Here is a 24,149-nt window from a genome sequence, read left to right on the forward strand (position 1 = left end):
AGAGAGGGAATACAAGTGGGGAGTGCGAGAGGGAGAAGCAGGCTTCCTGCTGAGCCAGGAGCCTGATGCAGGGCTTGATCCCAGGACCCTGGATCATGACCTGAGCTGAAGACTGATGCTTAACAACTGAGCCACTCAGGTGCCCCGAAAATTGATTTTTAAACATAGGGGTCTGTCTCTTGTTTTTACTTAGTTTTCTTTGTAGCCGCATCAAAATTAGAAGGAATTATCTTAGATGTTTTAGCAGCTTATTTTTTAATCAGCTGAAGCAGTCTGGTACCCTTGAACTACTTTGATTTTAATTATGAAACTGGTTCTCTCTTTATTGTAATTGCTTTTAGGCTCCACGTGAAAGACTTGATTGAGGCAAAGGAGTAAGAGAAATATAAGGAGTTAATCTCCCTTCGCGCCCTCCCCCCCGCCCCCCGCTCCACTCCACCTTCCCCCATTGTCTTCCTCTTGTGTTGTGCCTCAGAGTTGAACCAAAGGAGTATGTAGAATAAGTGCACATGACCTGATATAGCACATCCAGTTCCTTTTAACCTGCTATACGTGTCCAGGGGTTCTTTATTAATCTAAAGGATTTCTCTGTTTCCCTAGCAGCTGCATCAGTTAGCCTGGACCTGCTGTATTGGGTTTGATAGATGAAGAGGGGTAGGAAGCAGTGGTCTATAAGTGGGGGCAGCATGGAGTAAGATCTAGAGACAAGGATGCTCTTTACTCTTTAGAAGAACTCCTGGAAAACCGGCGAGCTGCAGCATGGGAAGATCAGATTCCAGATGTCATAAAGGGAAGGGCCGTGTATGTCATCTTAAAGAGTTTTGTAATTACACGGAGGACAGTTGAGACCCACTAGGGTTTTGATGTGAATAATATGACATGAGATACGTGTTTGAAGAAGAGCATTCTGGCAGCCATGTGGGAGATAATGTGCAGGAGGGCAGGAACAGAGGTGAGGTGCTGACAGTGAGCTTTGACAGCAGTCCACAGGTATTACAGATGCCAAGCTAGATGGACTAGTCAGGGCCCACGGTCGGCCAAAAACAGGCCTAAGTTTTCTATATGCAGGTTTGTGTGTATAGAGACTTCTGTAAATATAATAAAAATGGAATATCAGGGGCGCCTGGGTGACTCAGTGGGTTAAAGCCTCTGCTTTCGGCTCAGGTCATGATCCCAGGGTCCTGGGATCGAGCCCCACATCGGGCTGTCAGCTCTGCGGAGAGCCTGCTTCCTCATCTCTCTGTCTCTGCCTGCCTCTCTGCCTACTTGTGATCTCTGTCTGTCAAATAAATAAATAAAAATCTTAAAAAAAAAAACTCTAATTCTCTAAAAAAAAAAAAATGGAATATCAAAGAGAGAGCAAAATAGGATGCTAATGAATAAAAAAGTTGAAGTCTGTGGGAAAAAAATTAAATCCCTCCTTTATCTTACTGTGTCTCACCCAGTCAAAGGCTTGCATCGGTAGAACGTGGATATCAATTTCAGAAATGTTAAACTATGAAAGAGAAATATCAACATACAAAGTAAGGAAAAATAAATTGTAGTTAGATTAAAAAGGTAAACAAAAGAAACCCTATGGATAAAGGCAAAAGGTAAAGGACAGGTTGGAAGTAAAATACTGCTGTTTCGATGCTTTTTTCCTTCACATTTTAATATCCGAAATTGAGATGTATCTTGAAATGAAGGTCTCATTTTAGAAATAGACACATAAAATATATGTATGAGATAATTAATATGCTTAATGTTGAAATAGCTCTGAGAAGTCAGTGAGAAACATACCTCGGATATACCTCAAATAGCCTGAATAGACCATTCACTCAGGGAGAAATAGACTTGTCTAATTAATATTTGAAATGTTTTACTTAGTACTGTCAGAAATATGAATTTAGATGATAATGAAGTGGCATTTCTCATCTATGTACTGGCAGTGATTGTTTCAGAAAAATGTACATTGTTGTAGATGGTGTGACAGAAAAATTACTTATTCGTAGTAGGTGGGAAGATAAATTGGAACAGTTGTTTTAAAGCATCAGTTTGATAATACGAAGGTTTTCCTTGATGTAATCTTTGACCTATAAATTCCTCTTTCTGTGGAATACAAATAAAGTCATGCACAAGTATTTGGAGATAAAGGCATTCACTGTAGCAGCATTGTTTATATAGTAAGTGCGTATATGTTAAGAAGAGGGTTGGGCATAAAGGTTCTGATACAGCTATGTCATCAATATTCTGTGGTCATTTAAAACCATATTAAGTGACATGAAAAAGACTTAATTTCAACATCCTGAGAAAATATGTGCACATAACTTATGGTCATCCCGATCACATTTAAAAATGTGTGTGTAAGTGCCAAAAGAGGTTGAAAGAGGAACCATTAAGGTTCTGTGATGGGATGAAGTTTTGTGTGTTCCTGTATTTTCTTCATTAAGCAGGTTTTATTTTGCAGTGTGAAGTAAATTCTGGAAAAGCAGAAAGTGAGTTACTGCATTTTGCTGATGGAGCATTTTTACTTTTCTACTTTTAGACATACACTAATAATGATAACCACTAAATAAGTGTTCATGAGAAAGCTTTCTCATGTTGATCTATCTGCACACATTAAAAACATCATCTTAAAAAATTGCTGCTTTTGTAAAATATTTAGAGACATCCGGGTAGTCTGACATATTTTAGTATTCTGAACTGATAGAACCTAAGAAAGCATCCAGTAGAACATGCAGGAGGTCAACTGTGCTAAGCAAGAATATTTTTCATAGAAGATAGTTGAAAGAGGAAGAATCTTGCCCTTGAAAGAAATAGATACAAATCACCTACGTAACTATCTGTTTATGTGTATACAAACATGTCCCCATAGTATGTAGTTTGGAGTTTGTGACAAGTGACCTCACATGATGTCTACGAGTCTGTCCGAAAAATGCTTAGAAGTTTCTGTTTATACCTAAGTTTGTGTTAAATTGAAACTTGAATTTGGAATACATTGTTAAATGACCTGTTTTTATATAAAGCTTCTTGAATTTTCTAGGTGATAAAACAGGAACAAGACCAGAGTAGGTTTACAATTTAACTTTCAAAGTATTTTATTTGAAGAATTTTATTTGTTAATTTATAGGCAGGTGGTCTCATCGGAAGTAAAAGAAACTACATAGACATTTAGAAGAAAAATTCTTTGAATCAGTTTTTGTCTAAAGTAAAATAATAAACATATGCTCTGGAAAGATTTTGGCAGGTCAGGTCTTTAATTTTTAATCATTAGGAAAGTTATAACCAATTCTTTCTGGTTACTTTATGCTCAGTTTTAGGTATACATACCTTTTCTATATAAACTACTATACCAGTCCCATTTATTTTCTGATGATGAAGAGGGAGAAAAGCCTCTATCTATAATATACATCAGATAGGTTTGAAGATCACTATTTTTACTAGCACTTACATTTTCTCACCTAATTTGTATTACATTAGATAAAACATTTGTAAATAAATGATCAAGTTCATGCCTCCAAAATATCTTCTGTATACTTTAGCCCTATTTCATAAATGAGAAAGCTGTAGGAGACTGAGGTTTGCTTCAGGTTCTATCAAGGGAGTAGTAGCAGATCTGTGACTGAATTTTAACTCATAATTCCATTACAGCATGCCACATTTCACCTCTTCCTATTCTCATTAAATATTTATGATTCCCTTAGTCTATCCCTAGGTTTTATTTTGTTGAAGAATAAATTGAAATTCTAAAAATCAAGTAAAATATAATGAGAATCTCATTATGAGAAGTTTGTGGACTTTCTTTAATGAATGCTTTAATATTTTTGAACGAAATAAAAGGTCAGTCATAGAGTTTTTGAGCCAGGGGAACTTAGTTCAATATTTAATCTCTTGTATTTTCTAATTTTTTTTCTTAAACATTTGGTCAGATGCATTTATGTGTACTTATGATAGGTGCCAGTCCTTCTAAAAGGGAAATTAGAAGAGAAATCTCCCTGTCAGATGAATTGTTTAAGCTATTTTAAAGGTCAGGAAACAACATTTTTTTATAAAGAGATTTGAAATCAAGCATAAGAGCTATAAATGGGGAATATTTGTTTTACCTCCTCCCCTTTATCCCTTATGTAGTGGAACTCAGCTGTCAGCTTTATAGAACCTCAATGGCTTTAATCTATCTGTGGCATTTTTCTCAGGGATAGTAAAGCACTGAAGGATGAAATTCTCCCTCCTGTCATCTGCCAGGATGTTGAAAACCTCCAGTAAGTGTGTCAAATGTAATTTGATATATCATGTTGAAGAATGTTAGAATCTATTTTAAGGGGAACATCTCTTCTTCCTCTTAAACATTTTAACTTGGGTGTTGGTAAAAATTTTAATATTTTTATAAACAAAGCAGAATAATGGGAATTAAAATTCTGTTATTGTCAATCTTTAAAAAGCACGTGAACTGTGCATGAATTTTTAATATTTCCTTTTTAAAAAACGCTAGGACTCTGACCAGCCTATAGTAAATATGCTTTTTTCCTATAGGAAACCAAAGGTGTATTTTTTGGAATTCAGTTTTATGTATCTTTTTAGGAAATTTGTGAAGGAACAGAAACATGTACAAGAAGAAATTAGTAGAATGTCTTCAAAAGCCATGCTTAAAGTACAAGAAGATATTAAAACTCTGTCACTGGCTGCCAGTGGATTACAGAGGAACACCCTCAGTATTGACAAGTTGAAAACAGAAACTGCTCAGGTAAACTAACTTAAAGTAATTTTATTGTAGGGTTTTGTTTCATTTTATTTACGTCTTATTGGTTATAAGACTTGATACAGATGTACTGTAAGAAAACTGTATAGCATGTGTGCTTTTTAAAAAAAGATTTTATTTATTTGAGAGAGAGAGAAAGAGAGCATGAGAGGGGGGAGGGTCAAAGGGAGAAGCTGACCCCTTGCTGAGCAGGGAGTGAGTTGCAGGACTCAGTCTTGGGTTTCAGGATCATGACCTGAGCCGAAGGCAGTCGCTTGACCAACTGACACCCAGGAGCCCTAGCTTGAGTACTTTTAAGTTGCTATGATACTAGTAGTCACTAGTTTGTATTGAGTTCTGATTATTTATGAGGCAGTATTTTAAGCAATTTATATTAGTCCAGTTTAGTTTTCATGACAGCTCTATGAGTTAGGCCGTCTTATCTTTGTTATATAAAGAAGAATATGGGCAGAGAGGTTGTTAATAAATGGAAGAGGTTGTCAATAAGTGGAAGAGCTGATACTCTTAACTAGTTTGTTTCCTAAGAGTACTTGCTGGCTAAATTGCTCTATCGTACAAGCAAGGCAGAAAAATATGTTTTTAAAAATCTGTCATCCATTAAATAAAAACCATATTAAGCTTTTTAACTATTAAAAATTCTGAAGACTTGCCAGTCTTATGTCTTAGTTATAAATGTTAATGAGGCTCATGATTTTTGCCATTCATATGTACTTGTTTTTTCTTTTTTTTTTTTTAAAGATTTTATTTATTTATTTGACAGACAGAAATCACAAGCAGGCAGAGAGGCAGGCATGGAGAGAGGAGGAAGCAGGCTCCCTGCCGAGCAGAGAGCCCGATGTGGGGCTCAATCCCAGGACTCTGAGATCATGACCTGAGCTGAAGGCAGTGGCTTAACCCACTGAGCCATCCAGGCGCCCCTGTACTTGTTTTTTCTTTCTATGGTATAATCTATGTCATTTTTTCGTTGTTGGCACTCTTGCCTCCCTTGTGTAGTTTGAAGTCTTTCATCGTCTCCTCCTGGCTAGTTGTTCCGTCTCTGTGTGCCCAGGTCCCCATCTGTTTAAAGGTGGGTGTTGCCTAGTCTTCTGTAACCTTCCTGAGTGCTAGATGAATGCGTTCTTCCATAGTTCTCTGTGATATCACACAAAATACCTGTCTTTAGTCCCTCTTAGCAATTTGCTGTCCCATTGGGATGTAAGCATACCTGGTTCTTTACCTCTCTAACAACTTCAGGGATCCAGTTTTAAATTTATTCTTGGGGACACGTGGGTGGCTCAGTTGGTTAAGAGGCTGCCTTCCACTCGGGTCATGATCCCAGAGTCCTGGGATCGAGTCCCACATCGGGCTCCTTGCTCAGCAGGAGGCCTGCTTCTCTTTCTGTCTCTGCCTGTGCTCACTCTCTCTGACAAAACAAAAAAAAAAAAGAAAAGAAAAGAAAAAACAATTTATTCTTGCATCAGATAAGAGGGGCTTTACAGTTACTTAGTTTGTAGGATTTTTTAGTTGTTAGCTAGGCTCTTTCCCAGCTGTGCACATTCTGCTTATGTTTCCTTCCCACTTCCTGTTTCTAGTCTGTTTCTCCATCGAAGACTGGCTGTTACGCACCTGGATACCAGTGTGTGATATGCATTTGGAGAATTGAATCTTTCCCTATAGTTTTAGTCTCAAGTATTGTTTTATGATCCACTTTTTGTCACCATTTTTTTATTGAATGAAATAGTTTTAAAATGCATTTCTCATGCAATCTCCTTACTTGACAAAAATAATTTTTCTCAGTGATACAATATTCCAAGTTACTTGTCAGGTCCTTGAAGGAACATTTCCTGGAGTGCGGCACAACAGTGCAGAAGGGAAATCCTTTGTCCTCTTTCTTAATAAGGTGATGAGGAAACCGGGAATGAGAAAAAGCTGGATAAAGAAATTCCATAGCAATCTTTTTCAAGAACTTGAAACCCACAACTTATCTTTAGTTTGTGAGGGGAAATTCATTACTTTTACAGCTAAGGGATAGCTTCCAGTTTTCAATAAATTTATCCTATACTTGATTTTTCATGAAATTTGAGATTTTAAAACACACTATCATTGAATGAAGTCTGCAGTCCTAGACATAAGACCACCACCCACCATACGCAGCCTCTTGAGCCTTTGCTCTGCTTTTCTGCAAGTGGCAGAGTCTCAGATGTATTGCTTCTCACTAATACATGAATGTGTACCCTTGGCCCTGAGATTGGAAAGGAACAGTGTCACTCAGGGTCCAAGTCTGGATGCAGGAGCACATTGTGGAAGAAGACTGCTGTTTCCACTCCTGTTAAGGAGTTAAGCCATCCCTGTGAAAAGGGGGTTATGCAATCAGGATCTCAGAATAGTATTTGCAGTATACCGTCAACTGTGCTGGTGTATTTCTGGAACTAGTATGTATCTGAATACAGGTTTTTATTGAAGTATTTTTTGAGACATGCACGAAGCCACTATTTGTACCAACGCCTGTTTTAAGTTTGCTACACAGTGTGGTAGGAATTTAGTTTGAGCAGAGGTTAAAATCAGAATTACATACCACTTGTGGATTACCTCTAGGTGAGTTTGGCATTGAAGCAGTGGCTATTCTGTTGTTGGGGCACAAGCTGTCTATCATTTTTCCTTTCAAATCATCTGGGAACCCCCTAATGCTCTTTCTCTAGATGTCCTGGAGCTTTTCATTGGAGACTTGCCCTAGAAAGGAGGAAAACTGATAAAGCTCAGACTGAGATTGAGAATGAAAATGGAACCACTGTAATAGATCTTCCAGGTACTTTATCCCTCGAAACGGACTGTTCAGGGACAGGCACAGCACCTGCTGAGCGCAGCTTGATATCAGCGTCTCTGCCCCCGTGGCCTGAGGAGCCTGGCCTGGACAACCCCACCTTCGAGGAGAACACGGCCACTGACAGTATGTGCTCTTCACCTTGCTTTTGCTTTTCATCTGTTTACAAATGAGATATTTCCTTTCTTCTCAGAACTGCCTATTACTTTCCCTCCATGGGGTGTTGTTGTTGTTGTTTTTCCTCTTCAACAAATAAGTTTACTGAGATATGCTTCACGTATCACATTTTCACCTTTTAAGTGTACAAGTCTAACAGTTTGCCGGTTAGAAACAGAAAGGGAGTCTTACCTTGAGGCTTATCCTTCCCCCTCCCCCTCTTCTGTTGTAGTCCACAAATTCACTGGTCATCAGCAGGCTTCTTTTGTTTGTTTGTTTTGATGCCTATTGCTTCTTGACTAAGAAATCCACAGCATCAAGAAGAACAAAAAAATACCTCAGCCTCCGTGCTTGTTCTGTGTCAGCACTGTGCCAAGCACTTTACATATATTAACTTATTAAATGCTTGTACCAATACTGGCTTTTTTTTAATGATGAGGAAACTTAGTCAGGGAGTCACTGGTCAAAGTCTGAGAGCCACGAAATGGCTGGGTATGTATCTGACTCCCAAGGCCATGTGTCTGACTATTGCTGTCCTCTGGTAGCAGCCACTGATCTGTCTACATGACCCACCAGGAAACAGGCAGAAAACCTCTAGTCATAGATCTTGGGCATATCTTAGTAGTTGGCCCTTTGTCTTACTTTTAAATAGGTTTATCTCTTATGAAAATTCCAATTTTTCTACATATCCCATTTTTCCCAGCCATGGCTATAACAATTCTTCTATCTCCTACTGCTCAGATCAAGACCCTCCTCTTCTTGCTTAATGTGGTTATTTTGTCAACCACTACGGTGATTGTATGTCACAGAGTTTTTCTTTTTTATTTCATATGTACTGCCTTGCACTGTTTACAGCTGTTTCATGGGTCAACTGACAAGATGATATTTTGTATATTGATATTTTGTCAATCTGATCAATTAGGACAAGATGATATTTTCTGTATATTTCTTTATCAGATCACTGTGTGGTCCCTAGTGATCTGATGCATAGTAGTTATTTGTTGATTATTTACTGATCACCTTTCAAAGAGGAAGTGTTTTGCTAATCTTACCTATTGGTGTTTTGGTCATTCTGTTTTTCTTATCCCGTGGTATTGCTTTGTTATGAATCATCTATTAACATAAGGTCATCACTAATGATAGACGATAACTTACTTACGTGAAGATAATCAAAATATAAAACATTTTTCTTTCCACCTGTTTTTCTCCGTCTCGTTTTTAACTTGGCAGCTATGCAGCAGCCGGTTAGTTTTCCGGAAGGCATAATTATAATTACTACAATTGAAATTCACCGGTCTGATCCTTATATTCAGCTAGGAATTAGCATTGTGGCGGCAATGAAACGCCACTGATCAACCTTGTTATCCAGGAAGTCTGTCGGCATGGGGTGATCGCCAAAGATGGAAGACTTCTTGCTGGAGACCCAATTCTTCAGGTATCAATTTTTTAAATGATTTTGTTAACTTGCCTCTTTTGTTGCTCTTATTCATCAATTTAAAACTTAGGAAATTAGGGTACTGTGGAATCTGACTTCTAAAAAGGTAAGTTTTACTGTTTTTTTTTTTTAGTGCTAAACAGATCATAATTTATCTGTAATTTCTCCGATTTCCCCCAAACTCATGGAATGTATTTTTACCCCCATCTTAAATTTGATCCCGCATGTGCCTCAGTGTGTGGCTCTCCAGGCCAGCTGGATTCCTCCTGGCTTGGTCTCCACGGTTGTCTATTTCGGGGCCACCTTCACTGCTAAATTCTCTTGTCCCATTGGCTCTATCCCTAGTCCCAGGGTACCATCCATCAGTTACCTTCGTTGTCTGATTCATCCTTCTCTACACGGATTTCTATAATCTAGAAAAGACAGGTCACACAGCACAAGTTACTTAAAACTTACAGCATTGAATTTAAGATAGAATTCGGAAATCATGACCACCTCTTGTTGGCTCTCAAACGCACTCTCATCCACAAACAGCCTGACTCTGCACTAATCCTTGGTGCTACCCTCTCCCTCTTCTCTTTAAAAAGAATGAGCTACTCCAACAAATGAACTTGCTTCGGGCAAGATGATATTGTGTTAGAGGGCATACTGATGAGCATGAGATGGCCAGAATTCCACTGTTCATGTGAATTCTAGAGTGTATGTGAAAATTGACCTGGATATATGACCCATACAAGTGTATGTGGTACTTGAAGCTAAAAGAATGGATATTTAGGAGAGAAGAAATAGGCATGAATGAGAAAAGATGTCTTCTAGGAACCCAAGCTCAAGGACTCTTGCCTCCTCGATTTCACTGCTGGGTCCTTCCCCATGGTCTGTTGGTATTCACCCCTTCTCTTTTCCCTGCCATCTCTCTGGTCTGTGCCCTCACTGCTTCACGTCTAACCCAGGAGAATCAAAACCCCTGCCTCCCTACTCTGCTCTGAAATCCGGTACGACATTGTCCGGTTAATTCACCTGTGACTCTGCTTTTCCTGGATAGATTGGACCAGAGAATCAAGTCCATACTGATTAATCTAATAGTCCAGGTCCTCTTTGAAGTCTTACACAACCTGCCCCCTCAGCCTTAACCCTTGCTTTTTCTTTCAGCTGTAGCCATCGGTGTATTACTGAAACATCATAGGCATGGTGGTCAGAGCTGAGGGTATAATTAAGAGCAAAAAGCAACCCCTGCCCTCATAGAATGTATAATGTAGCAGAAAAGCCAGACATAGCAGTCTCCTTGCTTCCCTCCATGTTCCAGCCTGTCCCCATTGTGCTACAGCTTCCCCACCTTCATCCAGAAAGCCCTGCCCTGCCATTTTCAGCCATTCAGACCTCTTCTCACAGTAAGTGCTGAAGACATTCCTTCTCTTCACCACTTAATGCATAATTGGTCACAGAGAGTTATTCAAATGCAGTGTCTTCCTTTGGGGATGGCAGCCGCCATTATTACATACTATGGGACAGGCTTCTCACAGAGCTGTGCCTGGAGTCGATACCCAGGACAAACCTGCTGAGTCAATAAAAGAGTGGATTTGGTTATGATATCCTGTTGGGAATAGCTGTCTTCTTCATTAAAACCAAACTTAGAACCTCTAGGATTTTTAGTTCTTCAAGAGAAATGTCCAGAGTGGAAGACAGACAAACTAGGCTCCAAGAGCAGCAAGGATTGACCTTTCCAGGAACCCCCTGGCTTTGGTTTCCACACCCATCTGTATTCTGCCTCTTGTAGATTGTGATTTCCACTTCGACACTTGGGCCCAAAACCCCTCCTTCATTGCACTTGACCTGGCTGACACAGACTGAACTTGCAGTGTTTTGTTCTTGACTAAATCCAAAGAGGCAATAGGAGAATACAGGAAACATAACTAATCCAGCTTATGTAAAATCCAGTTTCTGATCCTACCATAGCTAGCTATTTACCGCATTCCTGTGTTTGCTGTCCTTTTACGATATTAGTAGTATTCTGGTTGCATGAGGTTGGCACAGCTCTCTGGACACCTTACCCTGTATTCCTTCTACCCCAGCTCCTAAACTGATTCTCCGTGGAGGAACTCTTGTAGCTGGTTTTGACCTTTTGACACCTTTGTGGCCAAGACAAAAATAACCAGATTGCCCTTTTTTGAAGCTTACACAGGGAGAGAGAGCAAGCACAGGCAGACAGAGTGGCCGGCAGAGGCCGAGGGAGAAGCAGGTTCCCTGCAGAGAAAGGAGCCCGATGCGGGACTCGATCCCAGGATGCTGGGATCATGACCTGAGTCGAAGGCAGCTGCTTAAGCAACTGAGCCACCTAGGTGTTCCATCACTTTTGGTTTTTAAGGAAAATAATTGCAGTCATGTCTTGACTGCATTGGTCCAAAAGATAATTAGCTAAAGATGTGGTAAAGTTTACTCTGTTGGTGCTATTTTTACAACATCTAGCAACAGTAGTTTATTTGGTCTCTGCTTTCTCTGTGTTTCACTGGCAACCACACTTTTGTGAAGGGAAAATCTCCGATTGTAGGATATTCCACAACCCACGTCACAAAAATGGTGTGAGGCTACATACTCGCACGTGGCTAGCGCTGGTTCCAGCCAGATGTTTGTAAAGTCTTTTGTGATAGATGTAAATCAAAGACGGAAAAATAAAAACCTAGAGATAAGTGGCTTTTTAGCTGAATAACCAGAAATGATGAGTTTTGACTAACAAATCCACGTCAGGCTGGTTTTTTAGAAGCTGCCTTAAAGTTCTATTCTTGACCCTATGTTACTCAACTTTTTCATCAAGGATCTGGATGGCAACCAAATGCACAGATGTTGCAAAATTGGGCGAAGAGCAAGTTTATGTGTGAGATCTATGGCATTTGGTGCCTGAATTTTAAAAGATGTCCACAGGCCCAAATCAATAAAATTCAAGTTAGTGGTGCTCAAAACTGTCATCCCGAGATGAGTAGGAAGGGGGAAGACTTTCCTTAAGATAGACTCACGTGAAAAAGATTGAAGGCTTTGGGTAATCACAAGCACCTAACCCAGAGCCTGTGCCACATAACACATCCAAGAGAATGTCGATTTCCTGCTTGCTGTTGGTGCAGGCAGATGAGGAGAGGAATTCTAATTGTGATAAACACTCAGAGTTGCACCAACCTCTTCCTCTGACTAGGTGAATAACTGAAGCTGGGTGTATTTTCTTAGTCCTGTTCCTGTCCCAGGATCAGTCACTATATTCCTTTCAGGGCCATAAGGTTTAGTAAATAAATGTTCTGTGAGTACTGAGTTAAGCTTGTTGTATTAGATAGATGTTACACTTGAGTGCTAAACAGAGTGAAACTGTAATTACCTGCTTTTCTTTAAAGTAAAAATGACTGAACTGAGATCAGGTTGTGTATCTAGAATCTGTCCCTTTTCTTAGATTAAAACTCGGTGTATTTTTTCCAGGGTAGGTGTTTTTCATTTGGAAAAGCCACATCAATCCAGTAGAACTTCAGTTTCTGTTCCACTAGAACTAGTATTTTGTTGGCACTTGCCACATGCTGCTGCTGTCTCTGCATTCTCCTCCTGGTCCCTTGAAGCGGAGAGTAAACCCATCTCACCACTCAGGGGACACCCTCAGACATCCTGCTACTGGCAGGACCAGGGACTCTGATTCAGCACCCTCGCTGAAGCCTGAGATCCTAACTGCCATTCTCTACTTCGTGCTAGTCATTGTGAGTGAAGCTTAGGAACTGTGCATTTTAAAACATCTTCAGAGGGCTTTTCTTTGTAAATAATGACTGTATGTCATTTTCCAAAGTCCGTTTCTTTTGGAAATGGCGTATAAATGTTTACCAGTTGAGAGGATAAAAGATTGTCCCACCTTAGTCATAATTCTTTTCTTCCAGGTCAACAACTGTAACACCAACAATGTGTCTCACAACTATGCCAGAGCCGCCCTTTCCCAGCCCTGTTCCACGCTGCACCTAAGCGTGCTGGAGAGCGGTGCTTTGGGGGCCGGACCTACAGCCACCCTGACAGTAGCTCTCCCCGGGAAGAGGTCTTCCACGTAGTCTTTCACAAACGGGACTCTGGTGAACAACGTGGCATTAAACCCATTCAAAGGACCGGTGAACCAGGCGTTTTTATCCTTGATCTGTTGGAAGAGGGCCTGGCTGGCTGCACAGGATGGAAGGCTGAGCAGCAACGACCGAGTGCTCGCCATCAATGGACACGACCTGAAGCTCGGAACCCCTGAGCTTGCCGCCCAGATCATTCAGGTACACGCGGATATTCATTCCACGTGCTCAGCCTTTATGTCGATGTTTTTGTCACATGAGAACCTGAGGGATATTTGATATTTCATGGGGGAAATCAAACACGGCTCCCCAAATCCTTCAAAATGCACAAGAGATGATTTTATCATTACAGATAAAATCCTGTCCGGAAAACTGTATCCCTGTGAACATTTAGCCTTGCTCTTTATAGAGTGAAGGCTCTATTTTTGCACATGGGTTTTTCATTTGCTCCATGGGCTCCACCTAAGCCCACACATAAAAAACACATTTATGTCCACATTTAACAGGTGAGACAAGCAAAGCTTGAAGGAGCTGTGGTTCCAAAGTTGTGACCTCCCTGCTCTTGTAACGTTCACTCTCCGCTTCACCTCCATACAAGTGGGGAAAATCAATTTTTATTGAGAAGAACTCATTATCTCTGTAGTGCCCTTTTTATAAAGCATTCAGAGCATTTCAAACACATTATAACTTGCGTTCTTACAGTATCCCTGTGAAGTAAAGATGGTTATTATTAGAGAAAAAAAATTTTCAATAAGAACATTAAAGTAGGTAAAGTAGAGGGGCACCTGGGTGGCTCAGTCATTAAGCATCTGCCTTCGGTCAGGCATGATCCCAGGGTGCTGGCATCCAGTTTCACATCGGGGCTCTCTGCTCAGCCAGGAATCTGCTTCTCCCTCTCCCACTCCCTCTGCTTGTGTTCCTTCTCTTGCTCTCTGTCAAATAAATAAATAAATACATAATAAATAAAATCTTTAAAAAAAGAAAACAGTTTTATGAATTTTTTTTAAAAATAAGATAGAAAAAGTAGAAAATAATCCAGGCCAGACCTTCCGGTTCTATAACCTACCAGAGCATTTAATGATATGGGTATCTCCTACAATGAAGGGGTGAAACAACGATGTGTATGGTGTTTTATTTTGTTTGTTTTGTTTTGTTTTAAGTAAGCACAAGAAAACACTCTTGTGTTATCACTCAGGCACTCTGGCATAAAGGAAACCAAGCAGTAACATAATCGAGCATCAGGAATTAAAGTAGGTTGATAGTCACTGGGAAATGTGTATAGTAAACAGAATTAACAATGAAGATTCAAGTACTGTGTAAGAAAACCCAAATTTAAATCCCATTTCATTACTCCTTTTCACAAATGTTTGGTTCATTATAACTATGGGAACACACACACCCGGTAGCCGTCTTGCATTAGGAGGGAGATTCAGGCATTGGTCTCTTGTCCCAGACTTGAGATTTAAAAAAATTGAATACAGATACTTATATATGATACCAAATATAATATATTGCTCAAGTTGTTTCTTTGTGAAAAACATCTTAATGTTTTGGATTCTGAGAATAACATGTATTCCATGTCTGAAAAGGAGACTAAGTAAGACAAAATACAGAAAATGAAGAAGGAAATCAAAATCACAGTCAGTCTACCGTCCATAAGATAGTGACATTAAAGTTTTGAAGAACATCGTCATTTTTCTGTATATGCCTACAAATAAATAGGTTCCTATTTACGTAGGTACTTAGACATGCAGTCAGCTTACAAATTCTGAGTTTGCCACCCTTTCTTTATGTCAGCTGTATGTTGTGGCCTTCTTACCCTAAAAATAGATGCACTATGATATTAGCTGTATATTAGGCGTGTTGTGCTAAAACATACGTAAACACTCCCCTGTCAACAGACTTTAATGTTTTGTTTTCAAGTTTAAGACATTTTCCTTAACTTCCCTCTAGAAAGATCATACCAGTATATACTCCCATCAAAAGGGCATGCCACTATTTTATGAAATACAGGTATTGTCATTTAGGCATCCTGCATTTTTAAAAATCTTGACTTTAACAGAATTCTTTTGTTGTGCTTGAAACCCTGAAGAGTTAGATAAGCAGTTGGCCTAAACCCAAATGTTGGCCCATCGTTTAAAGCTTATATGTCCACTTCCATCACACACCCAGAATTTTGTCTTTTAAGAAATCAAAAAAGATCAGGGATTTGTTTGTTAATAGGTTTGCATGAGCAGGGGTCTTCCCATAAAGCTAAATTACTGGTTATAGAGTATTTGGTAGTGGGGAGGGTTAGGTAGTAAAGCAAACAATTCTTAATATTGAAATGAGATCACAGGGGTTTCCCACCCTTCACACCGTGTGATCTAATACTCAAAACTGTCAGAATCTCAAATATCTGGATTGTAAGCGTTCTATTTGGAATTTGCCTGTTAGATAAAATCCCCAGACTCTGGCCACATGAGAAGTGTTATTCTTTCAGTTATTGGAAGAATTGTCTGAAACTAGTTTAATGAAATACTTGAATAAGTAAGTGACTTTAATAGGGCCTTAAAATTGGTTATCACTCAGGCACCTGGGTGGCTCTGTGGTTCAGCATCTGCCTTTGGCTCAGATCCTACATCGGGTTCTCTGCTCTGCGCGGAGTCGGTTTCTCCCTCTTCCTTTGCCCTTCCACCCTGCTCTCTCGCTTTCGCTCTCAAATAAATAAATAAAATTATTTTTTTAAAATTATGGTTTTCACTCCTTTTCCAACTTGACTGCAGTCATGGGGGAGGAGTGCTCTACTTTCCACCACAGCTTCTTGAAAGCAGGCTGTCAAATTTTCCCATAGAAATGATAGTAAACTTGGAAAGTTGTAGTCATGACCAAGAATCAGCATCAAGTAGACCAGGCCTGTACGTTAAAAGCAAAGATAAAATAGCTTTAAAAAGTATAATAGATGTGAATCTGTGTTTCAGATCTAGATCTATAAATACAGATAATGGACCTCTAAATTCAACGTGGTTGTCATCACCTCTAAAATTACATTTATGTGTGAGTGCACATGTGTCATATATAGGCACACAATTTGTGATGTATATAAATACTAATCCTGTTTTACAGGACCTTTGTTATCATTCTTTTCAGGACTGTTTAAGCTGATCCCTATTTTCGATTCGAAGCTGTAGTGTGTGCAAACAGAGCTACACGTAGTTTCATTGATTATCAGTCTCAAAGTAGCCATCTTGGAATTTATTTCAGAAATCACAAAGGATTGTAATCCAGTTTTGAATCCGTTTGTCCTTTTATCTTCTTTGCTCTCTTTCTCTCAGTGCCAAGGCCAGTTTTGCAGGGGAGGGAAGTATAAAAAGACAGTTACCCTTCAAGAAATCATGGGGAGATCAGAACCCAGGCTTTGCTTTGGTTATTTCCTTGGTATTTCCAGGATTAGGGAAGGTTTACCCAAGAGGTCTGTGTGTGGCTCTTTTACCTGCAGAAGTTTTAAAGTATTAGCTCCTGAAATGAACTCCCTCGTCTGCCCCACCCCCAGCAGGGGCCTGCAGTCCCCACTCAGGTGAGGCTCTGATACAGCGATGATAAGTGCATTGAAAATGACCCTCCCTATAATTTTTTTAAGTGAGAAGCATCATTAATGACTGGTGATTATATATGTGTGTTTTCTCCAGGCTAGTGGCGAGAGGGTGGATTTAACAATTGCTAGGCCGGGGAAATCCCAGCCTGGTAACCCTGTCCAGGACGCAGGAGCTCAGAGTAGCAGCCGGCACCATGCACAGCCGCTGTACCACAACAGTCCCAGCTCACACAAGGTGAGGCCTCGAGTTTGCATGTTTTCATTCATCTGCCCTCAGGGAATCCTTGGTAAGATTTAAATGAGGGCTGTTACTCTGTTGGAAAAGGTGAGCACAAGGTGTTTGGGGGTGTGGAATGTGTGTTTGGCTACCTTGAGAGTCCCTGTACAGTCTGTTCCTCAGCCAGTAGGGGTGGTTTCTTAGTAAGAAGGTCCCTCTGCCAGATTGATGAGAAGTGTTTGATCTTCTAGAAAGACTTCTTTGTTTGGTCCTGCTTGAAAGTGGGATTTATCTTGGTTTGCTCATTCAGTTGTAACAGGAGGTTATGTAACTGAAAAAAAGACACAATGTCCAACAAGTCCATACTTAGCGGTTGGGCAGGTTGCCTACAACAACAGAATTCCCTATGTGAATATGAAGCATAAATCATACTTTCTGATACGTACATGCAAAACACATAAAGCATTTCTTTTTATGTTACAGTTCATAGGAATACTACCCTAGATCATTTTAAATTCCCGTATGTTGAGCTTTTTGCTGCATCTTTCATATTTCAGTGCTTTGATAATATATTCCTAGGTCATTTATCTGTGCCAAAAATTCTGATGTTGTCTCACTTTGGATGCTGAAATCAGTAGAAGTCAAAAAACAGTGGCACTTTACTGTGTTCTCAGTGTTATTTACTTCATTTCATCTTTCATTTGAACTCAACTTCTAGTAGGCCAGAATTTTTACAATGATGCTATTTACCAACTGTGTGAAAATCACACATCGGAACCTTCCTATCGATTTTTTGTTTGTTTGTTTGCTTTTACTTCCTATAGTTTTTAAGTAGACCAGTAAATAAGTTTTAATTTAGCAAAGCAATTTAATTTTACTTAAGGAGAATGACTTGAGAAACACATGTTTAGCTTAAAGTGGCTTCTTAATGTAAGTACAATTTGAGAGAATAACTCTGTAATGTCACAGGAGCCCAAGAAAGCATTATTTATTTTTGTATTTATTTATTTTTAAGATTTTATTTATTCATTTGACACACAGAGATCACAAGTAGGCAGAGAGGCAGGCAGAGAGAGAGAGAGAGAGAGAAGCAGGCTCCCCGCTGAGCAGAGAGCCCGATGTGGGACTCGATCCCAGGAGCCCGAGATCATGACCCGAGCCGAAGGCAGTGGCTCAACACCCTGAGCTACCCAGGCGCCCCAAGAAAGCATCATTTAAAGGCACAAGTATTTTTGGCCCATCAGGTTTATCTTGTTTTCTGAGCTGAAGTATACACTTGTCACTGGTCTTTGTTCAGTTAAAACTTTTAAGAAATTATAAGCACAAACTTCATCTTATTTTTGAACAGAATACGAAATGTGTGAAGGGAACCTATAATTTTGCTTTCACAATGATGACTACGAAAAGCAGTTATTGTTTCGAAAAGGAATTTGAATAGGAGTTGTTCATATAGCTGGTCCTTGATTTACAAGTTACCTATATATACATATTCCTAAAGAATCATGATTAAGGCAAAAGTTGGTAACTGAATCCATGAATTCTACAGAAAGTGGAAATATGGGTGCTCAAAGACAATGCTACAAATTTAACCATTTCAGCGTTCATATAGAGGATGATTTATGTCCTTTTTTTTGTTTTGGGCACAAATATTTTTCTTTTTACTAGTTCCTCTTCCTTAATTTTAAGTGGTGGTGTTTTAAATAGCAATGCTGAATTCTTACTCTAGGTGCTCTGTAAACCTGCTTGTTAGAACAGCCACATTAAATGTAATTTTAAGCATTAATTTAGCAATTTACCATTAACATACAGCATTTGTGATGTCAAATCCTACTTTAAAATATAAAGGTCTCCTAGGGAAAACAAATACAAATTTATCAAAACAACCTGTTCAGAGGATAATCATTGTTAAAAATTAAAGCACACATTACTCTATTACTAAGCCCCTGCGTAGCCCCTGCTTGGAAACATTCATCCAGTGTTAAGCCCTTAGAAGTTTCCATGAAGTATACCAAGAGTAATCTGTGAAGTTTGGCTAAAATGCATACATCTCAGCCATTTGGAGGAATAAAACAACCACCTCTAATTGACTCGATACCTGACAGACACAAGCGTTGAAGTCAATGTGCTCCCAGCTGAGTTTACCTGGATTGTCTTCATAATCACGTGGGTCTTGCCCAGTTTTGAAGGATGCGAACATAGATGTCATATGCTAGGATACCACCTGTGGACGTTTACAGGTTTTCTATGAGGTCAAAATTCTAGGAACTCTAGGCTATTTAAGTAGTGCCCTCAAGAAAATTTCAGAGTGTTGGTTTCAGGAGCAGAGAAGAGCAGACACCCCTGCCGGTGCAGGGCTTGACTGACACGTCGTACCTGTCCGCTCTGAAGCAGTGTCACTAAAGGAAATGTTACAGTTCTAGCAAAAGAACTCATCTAGTTCTGCTGTTGATATTGTTAGTCGTGGTAATAGTTATCTTGTTATCTACACTATGCTGTCACAGTATATGTGTTAAGGAACCTTTTGAGATAGGAGCTTCCATTATTACACTTAATGGGATAGCACCATTGTAGTGTGGATGCATATAGCATCATGCTGTATGAACATAGACAACTACATATGAATACATGTTTATGTATATACACTATGTGTGTGTATGTGTATTTTTTTTAAAACTTGAATCACCTCAAATCCCAGTGTGATCATGCGTAGCTATATAATTTGGAGCAAATTACATGAACTTTCTTTCTTTTTTTTTTTTAAGATTTTATTTATTTATTTGACAGACAGAGATCACAAGTAGGCAGAGAGGCAGGCAGAGAGAGAGGAGGAAACAGGCCCCCCGCTGAGCAGAGAGCCGGATGCGGGGCTCAATCCCAGGACTCTGAGATCATGACCTGAGCCGAAGGCAGCGGCTTAACCCACTGAGCCACCCAGGTGCCCCTACATGACCTTTCTAATAAGGCTATTTCCTTGTTTATAAAATGGGGCCAACCATAGGATTTACACTCCGGACCATTGTAGTGAAATGTAATGAAACCATGAAAATGAAATAATACATGTGAAACCATTTGCTTTACACATAGTAAATCTTCAATAAATGTTAGTTACTATTGCTATTTTAATATTAATATTTCATAGGTACCCATTGTTTTTTATGGCATTCTAATTTAAAAAAAGGTGATGTTTTAAAGTTTCCTTTTCTTCTAGGAGTGTCCCCATAAATAGAAACAATCAATATCGGTAAAAATTGCTTTTTCCTGAGAACACAGTTTGTTGGAGAATTTTTCTCTTCCTTAACTTTTTCAAAAATTCAGTTATTTCATATCCTTATAGCTTTCCATGAAGGTTGTGAAGATCAGTTTGCACCCATTTCATGACCGAGCATTCTCATGAGTAAGAAACAGAAGATAGATCTATAGCTTTTTTCTGGCAGTTAACTAAATCCGCACTTTACTTTTGTACTATTCTGTCACCATTTCTCTCAAAGAATAGAGGAGAGAGAGAGAAATAAAATTAATTAGCTTGTCTTCAGAATCTTAAAACTCAAGTGCATTATTTACCTTTGTAGAATTGGCCCTATTTTGACTTCCACATGTCAACAGTCCTGAGTTTTTTGTGTTCCATACATAGTCATATGAAAATACAGCCATCCAAAGTGTGACATTGTGATCCCCAGTGTTCGGTGTCATGTTTGTACCATGAGGAACTGTGTATTATTTCTACAGTAACTGATTTTAACAGTGACTTTATCATTGCCATGGTATTTTTTCCTTCAGGTTCCTAACTTTACTTCAGCTATGTATTATTTATTTTGCAATGAATTTTCTTCTCCTGTGTTAGGATCTTCCCCAGTGTGTTACATGCCAAGAAAAACACATTACTGTAAAGAAGGAACCACCTGAGTCCCTGGGAATGACAGTGGCAGGGGGCAGAGGAAGCAAGAGTGGTGAACTGCCCATCCTTGTAACCAGTGTGCCAGCTCATGGCTGTCTGGCACGTGATGGCCGCATCAAAAGAGGTAAGATAGGAAGGGCTGGGAACAGTGAAACTCTTCCCATCTTCTCCCTGCATGCAACTCATGTTTGAAAAAAAGTAACAAATATTCCCCAAATTTTCTATTAAATATGATTTTTTTTAAATCTTCTAAAATGTCCCTTCCATATATAAGTGTAAAACCTCTCTCTAAGATTAGAAAAACGCCGAATGGGGGGCACCTGGGTGGTTCAGTGGGTTAAGGCTTCTGCCTTCGGCTCGGGTCATGGTCCTAGGGTTCTGGGATCGAGCCCTGCATCGGGCTCTCTGCTCAGCAGGGAGCCTGCTTCTTCCTCTCTCTCTCTCTGCCTGCCTCTCTGCCGTTTGTGAACTCTGTCTGTCAAATAAATAAAGAAAATCTTAAAAAAAAAAAAAGAAAAGAAAAACGCCTAATGGGAAGGAAAATTGCTGCAGTTTGATGATGTTTCCATTCTTTTTTTTTTTAAGAATTTATTTATTTATCTGACAGACAGAGATTACAAGTAGGCAGAGAGGCAGGCAGGGGGTGGTTGGGGGGAAGCAGGCTTCCGGCTGAGCAGAGCACGATGGGGGCTCGATCCTAGGACCTGGGATCATTAACTGAGCTGAAGGCAGAGGCTTTAAACCACTGAGCCACCCAGGCGCCCTTTCTGTTATTTTCTAATGTTTATTTAGATCATTGCATTATTTTATGTTGGAAAAAACCCTCTAAAAAATAGAACACTCATCTTTTCCTTCCTAACCTTTTATATAATCCTCATTGCCCTTTTTTTTATTATATTACTTGTCAGGGCAGCAAACACTTTTTTTTCTTTCTTAAGCAAAAGATGCTCTAATCACAAGTTTCATTTCTTTGTGTAGACCCAAGGATCTCTTCTCTTTTAGTATTCTGATACATTCATGCTGAGCAAACTCTGTAGGACTATATCTATAGAAATGTGTAACTCTAAAACAGGATATGTTAAAAATTCATTTCTAAGAGCAAAAGATCAGGAAAGAACTATAGAAATCACTGAAGCCCAAAGAAGAGAAATGAACATGCCCAGGTCCTGCACAGTAGGAAAACGAGGTCTAATGACTTGGACTTCCAGTCGAATCACAGTGCCTCAAGCCACATTTTTTCCTATACATGATGAAATTATCTTAAAAGGTTTGAGTTGTTTTGGAATGTTTTCCATGAATTGGATTTTTCCTTCAATATTGTAAGAATGACAGAGATGTGAAAAAATTACAAATAACAGGATGTATAGGGAAGATAATGACTTGGTAGCTCATCTCATTTTTCTTGTTTATTCCTTTGGACAGGTGATATATTGCTGAATATCAATGGCATTGATTTGAACAATTGAAGTCACAGTGAGGCCATGGCAATGCTAAAAGCCAGCACCGCATCCCCTGCTGTTGTCCTGAAAGCACTTGAGGTCCAGACTGTGGAGGAGGCAGCCCAGGCTACCGAAGAGCAGCCAGGCACCTTCAGCGAGAATGAGTAGGACTCCAGCTGGTCCCCGTCGTGGGTCATGTGGCTTGGGCTTCCAAGGTACTGACAGCGTTTCAGCAGTTTCATGGAATAATCGTAGTGACAACATTTCTCAGTATGGAACACAGTAAATTCATTCGTCCAGGGTGTGAGGGGGAAGGTCCTGGTCAGAGATGAAAGTGGCAATGGCATATGAAGTTATAGAAGAAAAGGGTATTTTTTCCCTTAGATTATTATATTTTAAAAGATAAGTTTAAGGGGCATCTAGGTGGCTCAGTCGGTTAAGCATCCAGCTCTGGATCTCAGCGCAGGTCTTGATCTCTGGGCCATGAATTTATAAAAAAGATTTATTTTTTAACTTCTAAAAAATTAAAACATTCTTAAAAAATAAACCCTTTATCTTATTAAAGGTAAATTTAATAGTAAGAACTAAGCTAAAAAGCCTTGGTGTATCTGTTTATAAAAATGAATAAGGCCATTCTGTCCATGACTATTAAGAAGGTTCTCAAGTGGACCAGCCATGAGATTTGGATGTTCATGCTCTTGCTTTAGAAAAGCTGTCATTTACCACACGTGTACATGCTTAGACTTCGTGTGCACTTTTCACCAGAAAAAATAGGTCAAAGTGTGGGGCCTTTTGAAAAGCTTTTCTAAAACCCCTTTCTTAATCTTGTTAACTCTCTCTAAAAAGGCAGGATGTCAAAACTCAGTTTTCATTGGACATGAGAGACTCTTTTAGCCAAACCACTGGTGTCTGAGAGTAGGTCTTCTCACCACCTTCGGGACTGTCACCCACCAGGACATTCTGTAGTTGGTCATTGTCTGCTCATGAAAGTGTTTCAGCTCCTGATGAGTGTTGTATATACTTTGGTATTGAAGTTGGAAGAATGTGTATTACTGTCTTTGTTTCTAGATCACTTTAGAGGAATCCTAAAACTGAACTAAGATGAAACCTTCTGATTCTGAGCCAAGTAGGAAAATGACTGATTTTTTTTAATAAAAATAAACAATAAGAATGCCAGTTTCTGAGACATCGAGCTTCATTTGGATGTAATTTGTAATAACTAGCATTTGTATAGTGCTATGTGATGGATATATTAAAAGTACTTTCACGTAAAGAATAGCAGAAAAATCCAGGATGAATGGAATTCATTTGTCTATTATCTAACTTACTGACTTGTCCTTGTGGTAGTGAAAAAGACCAAAAAAGCCTGAAACAGTAACAGAATTCATATCTCAGGGCCCTGTAGGCATAGATTGGAATGGTTGCTATGAAACCATGGCCGTTCTACCTAATGGTGAGGGCTCAGCCAGCAGAGGGAACTCATTTATCCTCTTGTGTACTCATCCTGATACACTGACCTGTCACTTGAAACCCAGCATGTCAGAAAGGCCCGGTCCCACTGGGGGAGAAGTGGTCTCCTCAGCGGCACAGGAGCCGAGCATGTGCACACCACTGCTGGTGGCCAGGACGTGCTGGCGCTCCTTTAGTTCTTGTTACCTGGTGTTCCGGGTGTCCAGCTCCCCTAAGAAGTCCAGAAATGCTCACCCCATTGATGAAGGACTCCCACTCCTAGCGGCTTTGGCCAGCCTGCCGTGTGGGAGCAGGCCTGTCTTGGGCAGGACTGCCAGGTCGCAGGTGGACAAGGAGTCTGACTGGTCTCGGACAGGAG

General features: G+C 39.7%; 1 protein-coding gene and 1 pseudogene across 2 annotated transcripts in view; both read left to right on the plus strand.

The window, feature by feature from the left end:
- Positions 1-2,930, plus strand: part of LOC309858115 (uncharacterized protein) — a 16,695-nt gene extending 13,765 nt beyond the window's left edge. The window contains exon 6 of the mRNA XM_082750801.1: positions 2,855-2,930. The gene's annotated coding sequence lies outside the window, so the exon portion shown is untranslated. The remainder of the gene's footprint in view (positions 1-2,854) is intronic.
- On the plus strand, positions 880-22,715 carry LOC309858113 (ligand of Numb protein X 2-like; annotated as a pseudogene). Its single transcript, XR_014316643.1, has 11 exons — positions 880-952; positions 3,023-3,047; positions 4,173-4,238; positions 4,558-4,720; positions 6,307-6,350; positions 7,414-7,661; positions 8,922-9,126; positions 13,026-13,397; positions 16,865-17,005; positions 20,829-21,006; positions 22,305-22,715. The product of XR_014316643.1 is annotated as a ligand of Numb protein X 2-like (transcript).
- The last annotated feature ends 1,434 nt before the right edge of the window (positions 22,716-24,149 follow it).

This window comes from Mustela nivalis (genome assembly GCF_964662115.1).
Source record: "Mustela nivalis genome assembly, contig: HAP1_SCAFFOLD_1870, whole genome shotgun sequence".
Taxonomy (NCBI): Eukaryota; Metazoa; Chordata; class Mammalia; order Carnivora; family Mustelidae; genus Mustela; species Mustela nivalis.